The following is an 11,524-nucleotide window of genomic DNA, read 5'->3' as shown; positions in this document are numbered from 1 at the left end:
GAGAGAGAGAGAGAGAGAGAGAGAGAGAGAGAGAGAGAGAGAGAGAGAGAGAGAGAGAGAGAGAGAGAGAGAGAGAGAGAGAGAGAGAGAGAGAGAGAGAGAGAGAGAGAGAGAGAGAGAGAGAGAGAGAGAGAGAGAATAGAGAGAGAGAGAGAGAGAGCAATATGGGGAGGGATATTTTCAAGAAAGGGTGAGATACGAGATAGGATGGACACACAAAAACGTATATAATTAAGAAAAAAAAGGAAATGAAAGCAAGGAACTAAAAGGGAGAAAGAATCAGTACCAATAGAAAAAGAGAAGAAAAACAAACGAAGATCAAAGGAAGGAATGATGAGAGAGAGAGAGAGAGAGAGAGAGAGAGAGAGAGAGAGAGAGAGAGAGAGAGAGAGAGTGAGAGAGAGAGAGAGCTTTCCGGATTTGAATGAGTAAGTAAACTGACAGTGAAAGGAATCTATTCAATTAAGAAATTCTCTCTCTCTCTCTCTCTCTCTCTCTCTCTCTCTCTCTCTCTCTCTCTCTCTCTCTCTCCTTACACTTTACAGTCCGAAGCTCACCAAAAAACTTCCAATAATTTTTAGTCTTTCATAACTGGAAAATGAACGGAACACCTGTATGGCCTGGACGAGGAAGTCATAACTCCTGGAAGGGCAGCAGGTACACTCCAGTCATCGCCTCCAGTACTGGCCCATCAAATGTATTACGATATGGAAGCAGTCAGAGATTCAAGTTTACGACAATGCTCTTTTTTGATCAATGCGTGCAAAAAAAAAAATAAATAAATAAATAAATAAAAATAAAAATAGAATAAAATAAAAAGAGTTGAAATTCGAGGATTGAAAATTACTTGGTCTGGGTCACAGGAGTTTACCTTTCTCACTGCGATACGAGACAATTAGCAGCATCAAAAGTAGAGCAAGGAATCTTAATAAGCATCTATAGTAAAGAAAGGGCTAGAAAAGAATAGATGCTTGCAATTTCCACGTAGTTTAAAGATTGTTGGTGGGTGTAGAACATGTAAAGATGTCTCAGAGTGATTCGTAATTAAGGGAAAATGAGGCAATTAGCATTCAAAGAGCCAAGTTGTACCTGCCGCCAGTATTATATAATTTCTTATCATGATTAAGTATAAGTTCTACCCATGATAAGAAATTACATAATATTGGCGGCCGAAACGACAATTACTCCCAGTGAGGTCTAATAGCACTGGTTCAGAGGGTGCGTGTGAACTTATATATCATTAAAGGCAGCTGTGACCTCACTGAACGTTTTTCTTTGTGTCTCACAACACAAGGGGCAGTCACACCCTGTCCTTTAAAGACAACTCTCTTCCTTCACACAAAACAACATGCATCTACCTACACATACATTCTTCATGCAAAATTTAGAATGAAGAAAATAACATCTTATATCATCCACGGAGTCTCTTTCTGACTTGTTTGAAGACTGGCACATTAGTGGACATTTTTTTTCAATCATAATTATTGTTGCTTTTAACCAGTTCTCTCTCTTACATAAAAAAAGAAAAAGGTATAACTTAATCAAACATTTGTGACCCAGATATCAAGGAAAAATACAGCCACTTATCCGTAAAATGAAAGCTCTTACATTTTACAACAGAATAGTTGTATGGTCAGTCAGTATTGTATGAAAGTTGAGGCTGTTTCTTGTTATCAAAGTATGGAAATAAAACGGTATTTGTTTATTTAAAGAAAAACTACCTCATTAGCTCTGGCAGTCTTTAACCTTTCGAAATAATTGAAATTGTCTAGTGTTGAGACAGGATTAACAGAAGTTTGCTGTTTTATGCACAATGTGTGGGAAAAGGGTGTTACTCAACCGTTAAAAACAAAGAAATAAAAATTAAGAGATAAAGGAGAATAATACTGTGATGCATTCAAGCATTGTCCTTTATTGTCCTTTCGAAATAATAAAAATAGTTCAGTGTTATAATCAGAATCGCATAAAACTAGATTGTGAAAAAACAATATCATCATCACTTGCTCGTAAAATAATCTACTACTTACACTCCATGACTTTCAGGATTAAAACAATTGATTAAGATGGACTTGCATGACACTCGACACTCTTCAGCCGCCAAGATTTACCGGACACACTGCACGCCTCAACAGGTTTAAGAAAGGGACTACAACACTTCATAAAGACCACCGAATGCAAGGAATGGGATGTGCAGATAGACAGTCTCTCTCATTTTTTCATAACAAGAGTCTTTCCATTGATGTCGTTATTATTTATCATTGTTATTATCATCATCATTATCATTATCCTTATTATTATCTTTATTATGCTTTCATGAAGGATGTTAGTTTCTAAATGTTACTGTATTTGAGATGGATTTACTTAACACTGCACTGTGTTTAATTAAAAAAAAATTATAATAGTGTTTCTAGAAAAATATTAATAAATTCTTCCATGTTGAAACACAACTACCCAATCATTACACCATCTCTTTGTTAAAAAAAAAAAAAAACTTAATACACAAAGCAAATCAAGAGTAATTAGAAACATGTGAAGCAAAAAGAAAACGCAAATCATAAACTTTCACGAGTCAAGATCTATAACACTGAACACTTTTCCTTTTTCGTTCGTTCGTTCGTCCGTTCGTTCGTTCGTTCATTCGTTCCTTATCTTTCTCTCTTCTGCTTCTCTTTCATCTCATCACACCTCATCTACTCTTCTTTCCGCTTCCTCTTCCTATCTGAATCTCACTACTACTACTCCTCCTCCTCCTCCTCCTTATCCTCCTCCTCCTCCTCCTCCTTATCCTCCACCTCCTCCTCCTCCCTTTCCTCTTCCTCCTTGTGACCCAGCCGACCAAATTTTCACGGATGATTTAGTTGCTTCAAAAGATTCAGAATTTAATATAATCTTCAAATTAACGTTCATCTAACGCGGCATGTTTACCTCTCAAGATTTCTTTGATGCGAAGTGTCTGATTGAAATACTGCAGGAAACATCACGCCGATAAGGAGGTAAACATACACAAACAGACAGACAGACAGATAGATGAATAAATAGATAGATAGATAGGTAAAGGGAAACAGACAGACTGATAGATGGGTGAATATGTACACTGATTGACAGAGGCAGATAGATATAGAAAAAAAAAAAAAAATGATACGACACATAAAAGAAACATGAAAGAGGAGGAGGAGGAGGAGGAGGAGGAGGAGGAGGAGGAGGAAGACACGTGCAACAAATAGGAAAAATAATTCGCCTCTCTCTCTCTCTCTCTCTCTCTCTCTCTCTCTCTCTCTCTCTCTCTCTCTACTCATCTTCCTCCCGTCATTTTCCACCTATACGTAGTCTTATTTTAACAAAACTACGGAATTCCTCGTACGAGAGAGAGAGAGAGAGAGAGAGAGAGAGAGAGAGAGAGAGAGAGAGAGAGAGAGAGGGGAGGGAGTCTGTTCCATAATTACCACTTATCACAGTATGAATTATAATACTAATCCCAGTGCCAATGAAAAAAGAGTTTAATTTACAACAATATCTAATCCTCTTTCCTGTTTTTCCCTTTCCACTTCCTCTCTCATTTTCCTATTTCTTTTTCCCCTTTATTTTCTGTCTCACTTTTTATTACCTCTTCACCTTTTTTATTCCCTTTTCTCCTTTCCTTCTCTTTCTCCCCATTTTATTTCCTTTTCTTCTCTGATTACCTTCCTCTTCCCTCTTCTTTCTTTCCCCTCCCTTTCCTCCCCTTTCTAATGTACAATTTTCCTCTTCTTTCCTCCATCATTTCCTTACTTCTTGACCCTCCTCATTTCTCTCTCACCTCTACTCTCATTTCTCTTCTTTACCATCTTCCCTCTCTCTCTATATCTTTCCCTTTACCCTCTCTCCTCCTCTTCTTGCTCTCTTCGACTCTCTAACTTTTTCATCTTCCAAAGTTAATATTATCTCATTTCATACCTCATTGACATTAGAGACGAGGTAATCACTAGTGTTGTTATGTGATCATTGCTATTTTCATTACCTTGTTATTTCAGGTGCTATAACGAAGTCACTAACGGTGGTGGTCTCTCCCATTACATAACAGAAAGGTGAATGGTGGACAGAGATAATGGGCTGTATTTTTTTTTTTTTTTAATATTGTGTATGGTGTTTTGTTAATGGGTACCTAGTGTGATATTAAAGTTCTGTGTGGGTAAATGAATTGCGTGAATCATAACTTTTTTTTCCTTCTTTCCTTTTCTTCATTTATTTTTCTCTTCCTGTTTTTTCTTGTTCTTACTCTTTGGTCTTCTTGCTATTTCTTGCTTTTTTTTCTCGTTGTCTCTTTTTTTTCGTCTTCTTTTTCTTCCTTTTTTCCACTTTTATTTTCTTCTACTTCTTTTCAGTAAATACTAAAGCTTTTCATCGTTTTTTGAGTCTCTTTTCTACTCTTCCTTCTTTCTTCTTCTTCCTCCTCCTCCTCCTTCCTCCTCGCATCTTTTATTACTTTGTATCCTCCTGCTCCTTTTCCTCCTTTGACACTATCCTTCCTGCACGCCTCTCTGCCCATCTGGCCGTCTCACGCCCGAAGAAAACGAGACAGCTTTCAAGGGATACTAAAGATAACGTGAGAGTCTCTTTTTCTCTCACCCGGTGTTTTCATTATCATAATAGCAGTTTTCCCGTGAGTTTTACAGGGGCTACAAGTGCAAAGGGAGTTGATAAGGACAGCCTGTATTTTGTAGCGCGTCCTTGAGGGTGGAATAGATATGAGGAAGCGAGATTGTTATTTTCATTAAAGCTGTCTTAAAAACTTGAGTTGGTAAGGGTATATTTTAGTTTGTCTTCATCTTTTTACTGCGATATGGAACGCTTGAGATGAATAAAAATGAAGTATAACATTTCAAAAAGCACTTACGAGGAAAAGACTGAATTTTATTAAAGGATATTACTTAACCTCAGGGAATTGGATTGTCAATTCCACATGGGAAAGCTGCACTGGTCTAACTACCTTGCTTTTCTCTTCACATTTTAATCAGAATGTCCAATGATTCACAATAACAGAAACAGAATACAGGATCTTTTGAAACACCAAAAAGAAAAAGAAGAAAATGGATCAAATGACAGACATCAACCTTTTAGCAATCAAAACATGGCCGACAGACAAAAAGAAATAAAAATAAACATCGGAGTGGTTTGTCATTAAGATGAGGGATATTAAGTACTATCCTGACATACTGACCTACAGACATTAAGAAAAATATGAGCTAATGATGAAAAACACAACGAAGGGACTAGGAATGAAACTAAAGAGCTGAATGCAAACCTAACCTAGCCTAACCTAACCCAACCCAACCCATCCAGCCAAGCTTTCTAATAAAAAGCCACGAGTATTTCAATATTATCGAAAAAAAAGATTAACGGTGAAAGAATTAAGGATTATTCTTCAAAGGTCACAGAAACAAAGGTTTTTATTAGTGCTCCTGTTTATGTGTGTGTGTGTGTGTGTGTGTGTGTGTGTGTGTGTGTGTGTGTGTGTGTTTGTTAGTGACGTTCTGGCTACACTATCACCAATCACGGAAGCGTCCTTGGAAGATGTCAATAACTTCTAAGAGAGGATGCAAAAAGTTTATATGTACGAGGGAAGGTACGAAGATCTCTCTCTCTCTCTCTCTCTCTCTCTCTCTCTCTCTCTGGACTAGCAACATGTAATTATATCTCTTCCTGAACTCTTTTCCTTTAATCACGCGTCGCTGATTCAGACTAAAGGAGAGAGAGAGAGAGAGAGAGAGAGAGAGAGAGAGAGAGAGAGAGAGAGAGAGAGAGACTAAAGAAATACACTAAGAAGATGCGTAAACACGTGATAATCTTATATAAAAAACATTTAATTCGATACACTTGTCTTTAGGAGTTCACTAGCAGCACACAAACATACTAACACAAAATACATCAAATAAACAACATACTTAAATTTAAAAGAAACTAATAGAAAAAAAAAAAAAAAAAAAACACGGAAAAAATAATAAAGAAATCAACATTCTTTCACACCGAAATGTAAATGTAAATAAAAATGCGATTACTCATATCCTATTTTTACTCCATTTTTTTTTCTTTTTCTTTTTTTTTTAGTTTCGCCTGACGTACATCATAGAAAACGGTCGATCGGATTTAGGGGAATAGCTGTGTTGAATTATGGGTAAAAACACAATACCCCTCCATCGTGATTACAGGAATGCGTGGCTGAATGAGGGCGAGGATAAGTGAGAAAATGAAGGAGAAAAAGAAGAAGAAAAAAAAAGACAACTGTTATACATAAAATGAAAAAGAAACGAAATAAAAAGAAAAAAAAACGAGGAAAAGATCAGGAAAAAAATAGTTGAAATGACGAATAGGATAAAGAAAAAACATGTCCTACTTGAGGTGAAATATGTGAAAGAAAAAAAATTCAAAGAAGAAAATTTTAAGGAAAAGTTGATTCAAATAACAAGAATAACAAAAAAAAAAAAAACGATAGAAAAGAGAGATAGATAGATAGATAGATAGATAGATAGATAGATAGATAGAGAGAGAGAGAGAGAGAGAGAGAGAGAGAGAGAGAGAGAGAGAGAGAGAGAGAGAGAGAGAGAGAATTCGTGATCTATGAAAACAGACAAAATAAAGGAAGAATCAACTTATCATTTTCTCTATCTCTTTCCTTCCTTCTAATTAAACCTTTCTTTATCTCCTCCTCCTCCTCCTCCTACTTCTGTTCCTCCTCCTCTTCCTGTTCCTCCTCCTCCTCCTCCTCCTACTCCTCTTCATGTTCCTCCTCCGTCTCTTCCTCTTCCTCATTTACCTCCTTCATTGTTTATCCATTTCCTCTCTTTATTTAGTTCTTCATTTACCTCCTATTGAGTTTCCACCTCTCTCTCTCTCTCTCTCTCTCTCTCTCTCTCTCTCTCTCTCTCTCATCTTCATTTTCCTTCCTATCCAATCCTAAACCCTCTCCCTTTCCTCCTTTCCCTGCCACCTCCCCTCCTCTCCTCCCCCACCTCAATGTGTCATTACGTCCCTCCCCTCCTCCCCTTTCTCTCCTTCTCTTCAAATAAACCCATTCTCCCACGCTAATCTTTCGCGACACGTAATTAGGTTCATATTCTCGCTCTCTCTCTCTCTCTCTCTCTCTCTCTCTCTCTCTCTCTCTCTCTCTCTGTATCTCATTTTCGTCTTCTTCTTCTCTGTTTGTCTACGTATTTGTCTTCGAAGATATCATTGCGTGTGTTTTACTGCGTTTTTATTTATTTTTTAATTTTCAGGTTACATCGTTGGAAAGAAAATATGTGATAATGTATATTTGTAAGAACTGTGTGTGTGTCCTTCATCTTTGTTATCCTCTCTCTCTCTCTCTCTCTCTCTCTCTCTCTCTCTCTCTCTCTCTCTCTCTCTCTCTCTCTCTTCCAAAATTCTATCTGACTTTAATAAGTGAACGGTTGACATTCTCCTCCTCCTCCTCCTCCTCCTCCTCCTCCTCCTCCTCTCCTCCTCCTTCTCGTCTTCCCCCCTCTTCCTCCTTCACATCCTCCTCCTTTACTTTCTGTCTGTCTGTCTGTCCGTCTATTACCGCCAGATAAACAAACAAATGGGATGGAAAAGAGAAATGGAGAAGGAAAAGAAAATAAAGAGATGAGGATTAAAGGGAGAAGGCAGAAGAGGAGGAGGAGGAGGAGGAGGAGGAGGAGGAGGAGGAGGAGGAGGAGGAGGAGGGGAGCGGAAAATTGCTGCGTATGTCACGGTAGACACACACACACACACATTTAAAGCACGAATTAACGAAAGAGACAATTTCTCTCTCTCTCTCTCTCTCTCTCTCTCTCTCTCTCTCTCTCTCTCTCTCTCTCTCAAATAGTCGCTTCGTATTTTGTGTCAATTTTGTTTCTCTATTCGTTTGTTTTTAATTTCTCTCTCTCTCTCTCTCCCTCTCTCTCTCTCTCTCTCTGTGTGTGTGTGTGTGTGTGTCCATTCAATTTTGTCCTGTAGCTCTATTTCCTTTCTGCAGGAGAGAGAGAGAGAGAGAGAGAGAGAGAGAGAGAGAGAGAGAGAGAGAGAGAGAGAGATGTTTACATGACAACAAAATCTTCGTGAGCAGAATCTTAAATTATAACACATTTCCCCTTCTCTCTCTCTCTCTCTCTCTCTCTCTCTCTCTCTCTCTCTCTCACACACGTAAGTAACACTAAAGCATTGAAATTTCGTATTCTCTTGTAACAGTTCACTTGGAAATACACAGATACATAAACAAACACACACACACACACACACACAGAAAGGACAGGCGATAAAGGAACAGCATGGCGTGAATACAAATTTAGCTAGTCATAATTACCCTCAGTGGGACATTTCTCATTACCAACTGTTTCTATTTTCATCCCCCTTGGCTCGCCCTTGCCTGTCTGCCTCCCTCCCCCATGACCCAAGTCCTCGCAGAACCTTCCGGAGACTCTTTATTAAACCTTCTATGCCTTTTATTTATACAATGTGGGTTTTTCATGAGAATTTATCGGATAGGGGGGGAAATTTTTTGTGGTATTTCCTGTCTCAAAGCCCACCCGCTAGGAAACCGTTGCCCCGAGTAAGGAAACCCAAACTACACTCGGACCGTGGACAGGATTCGAACCCGTGCGCTTGGAGACCCCTCGGACCTCAAAGCACGCATGGTTCCACTTTACCACGGCTTATGTAGATTCTTTCATGTATAGACTTGTAATATTTACCTTGTGTAGTGACTTGGAACTTGTATAAACGTTTGGACCATTTCAGTGACTCTTGCATATTATTGTTCCTTTCTGTTTTACTCTAGCGTCTGATTCCCAGATTCCTACATTCCTGTATTCATTCGGGACAAACAATGCACCTCAGTTCAGCAATGGAGGTAATAACAGACTCGGAAAGAAAGTAAGAATGATGTTAGGGAGAGAAAAGAAGGATGAATGATTGTGGTGTGTGTGTGTGTGTGTGTGTGTGTGTGTGTGTGTGTGTGTGTGTGTGTGTGTGTGTGTGTGTGTGTGTGTGTGTAGTGTATTTATGTGTTCTGTCTTGTCTGTTTCACACACACACACACACACACACACACACACACACACACACACACGTACACAAACACTCTCTCTCTCTCTCTCTCTCTCATACACACTTTTATCATACTTAGCTCAAGAAATATTACGGATATTAAGAAGTTACAGTGTGTGTGTGTGTGTGTGTGTGTGTGTGTGTGTGTGTGTGTGTGTGTGTGTGTGTGTGTTAGATGTTATTTTCGCCGAGAAGTAAGAGACATGCCACAATAAATAAACTTAAAAGAAAATTTTGTGTGGAGAGAGAGAGAGAGAGAGAGAGAGAGAGAGAGAGAGAGAGAGAGAGAGAGAGAGAGAGAGAGAGAGAGAGAGAGAGAGAGAGAGATAATAGAAAGCAAGGAAAAGAAAGAGTAACAATTAAAAAAAAAAAAACGAAGGAATTAGACAAGTAAAATAAAAAAAGAAAGAAAACGAGAAACAGGGGAGAGAAAAAAACGAAAAAGAAGAAGAAAAAAACTGAAAAAGGAAAAAAAATGAAAAACAAAAGAGGAGATATGAAAAAGAGGAAACAAACAGAAGGATAAGCATGCAAAAAAAAAAAAAAAGGAAAAATGGAAGAGGCGAAAAAGATACACACAAAAAAAGCTTCCCACCTGTCTCAGTACTACGAGTATAAGTAAAGATTCAGAGCTTTTTATAGATGCGTCGCTACCACCTGGAGGAGAACGGAAAAAAGCGCAAGGAATGGGGTCAACGGCGCAAGAATCCGTGTATGTGTGTGTGTATGTGTGTGTGTGTGTGTGTGTGTGTGTGTGTGTGTGTGTGTGTGTGTGTGTGTGTGTGTGTGTCTGAAAGTGACGCTGCTGTATTTTACTTTCCTTTTTTTTTTTTTTTTACCTTTTTTTCGGCTTACGTTAAGAACCAAAGTGTGTGTGTGTGTGTGTGTGTGTGTGTGTGTGTGTGTGTGTGTGTGTGTGTGTGTGTGTGTGTGTGTTTGAAGGTTAGAGGTAGCAGATATCGTACAGTAGGAGATGGTGGTGGTAGAGGAGGAGGAGGAGGAGGAGGAGGAGGAGGAGGAGGAGGAGGAGGAGGAGGAGGAGGAAAAATTACCTGCCGGGACTAATCGTTGGTAGACAAAGAAGGAAAATAGCGCGCGAAAAAAAAAAAAACGGAGAAAGAAGAAGAGGAACAAAAGAAAAGTAGGATAGACCGAAGAAGAAGAAGAAGAAGAAGAAGAAGAAGAAGAAGAAGAGAGAGAGAGAGAGAGAGAGAGAGAGAGAGAGAGAGAGAGAGAGAGAGAGAGAGAGAGAGAGAGAGAGAGAGAGAGACGTAATGCAAATGTCAGTGTGGGAAAAGAACCTGGCGAAGGAAAAGAAAAGAAGATGAAAAACATTGAGACTGGAGTGAGAAACAACAACAACAACAACAACAACACACACACACACACACACACACACACACACACACACACACACACACACACACACACACACTGAAAACAAAAATTCTATACAATCCTCTTACAAAAGATCCACACAGTAACACTTTTTCCTAATCCCTTCTGTCTTTTCCCTTCAGCCTTTCCTTTCCCCTGAAGCAGAGGATTAAAGAACAACCTAAAGGACTAAGCAACATCGAAGTGAGCCGCTAACAGATAGAGGACTCAATAGAAACAAAAAAACTCCTCTATCAACGAGCATTAACCCATTGACCTTGTATATTGTTGAGCGATAGACTGAAATGCCTCAGAGAACGACGATACTAGTGATAACAATGTAGGAAAATAAAAGAATGTATAAGCTACGAGAAGCCATCAGGTCTACACGTGGCAGTCAGTTCTTGCAATGACCCACACCTGTACTCACCTATCATGATAAATAACCGCACGTGTAGCTGGCTAATCTTTGTACCTGTGTATCGTGCCAAATGGATCTCTGAATATCTCGGGACTAATAAGAAATCGTAGGAAATCACGAGTTTTTTCAGTGGCGTGGAAATAGATCGTGTATTGAGGATGAACGTACGTTGAGATGAAGCACTGCTGGGAAATATTTTAAAATGGTTCAAATTAGTGGAAAGGAAATGGTGTTGAATGTCAAATGGCGGGGAATGGAAGGAGAGTAGGATTGATAGAGGGATTGTCCGTGAAAAGTGAAGAGATGATGAAAAATTGCATAGAGAAGGAGAAAAAGAGATAAAGGACATGTAGAAGAAAACGGGGAAGAACATGAGAATAAAAAAAAAAAAATGAGATGGAAAGAAAATGAACTTGTATACGGAATCGAACTCTTCTACTTAAGAATACAAGAAAACACACAAAATGCATCAGATACTTTAACTGCTTCACCCACAAGGAAACGAGGCGAAAGAGAACGTAAACTTCCCGTGACTTTTAAAGGGGAACTATTCAATAGCCCCAAAAACCGAGAGGACTTAACAAAAATGACTTCAGATTCGTAATGATTACATCAGATTACATTGGATGAGTGGATGCTAAGGTACATTTCAGCTCATATGGAGAA

The sequence above is a fragment of the Portunus trituberculatus genome, chromosome 27 (assembly GCF_017591435.1).
Source record: "Portunus trituberculatus isolate SZX2019 chromosome 27, ASM1759143v1, whole genome shotgun sequence".
In the NCBI taxonomy this organism is placed as follows: Eukaryota; Metazoa; Arthropoda; class Malacostraca; order Decapoda; family Portunidae; genus Portunus; species Portunus trituberculatus.
Note: the sequence above shows the minus strand (reverse complement) of the source record.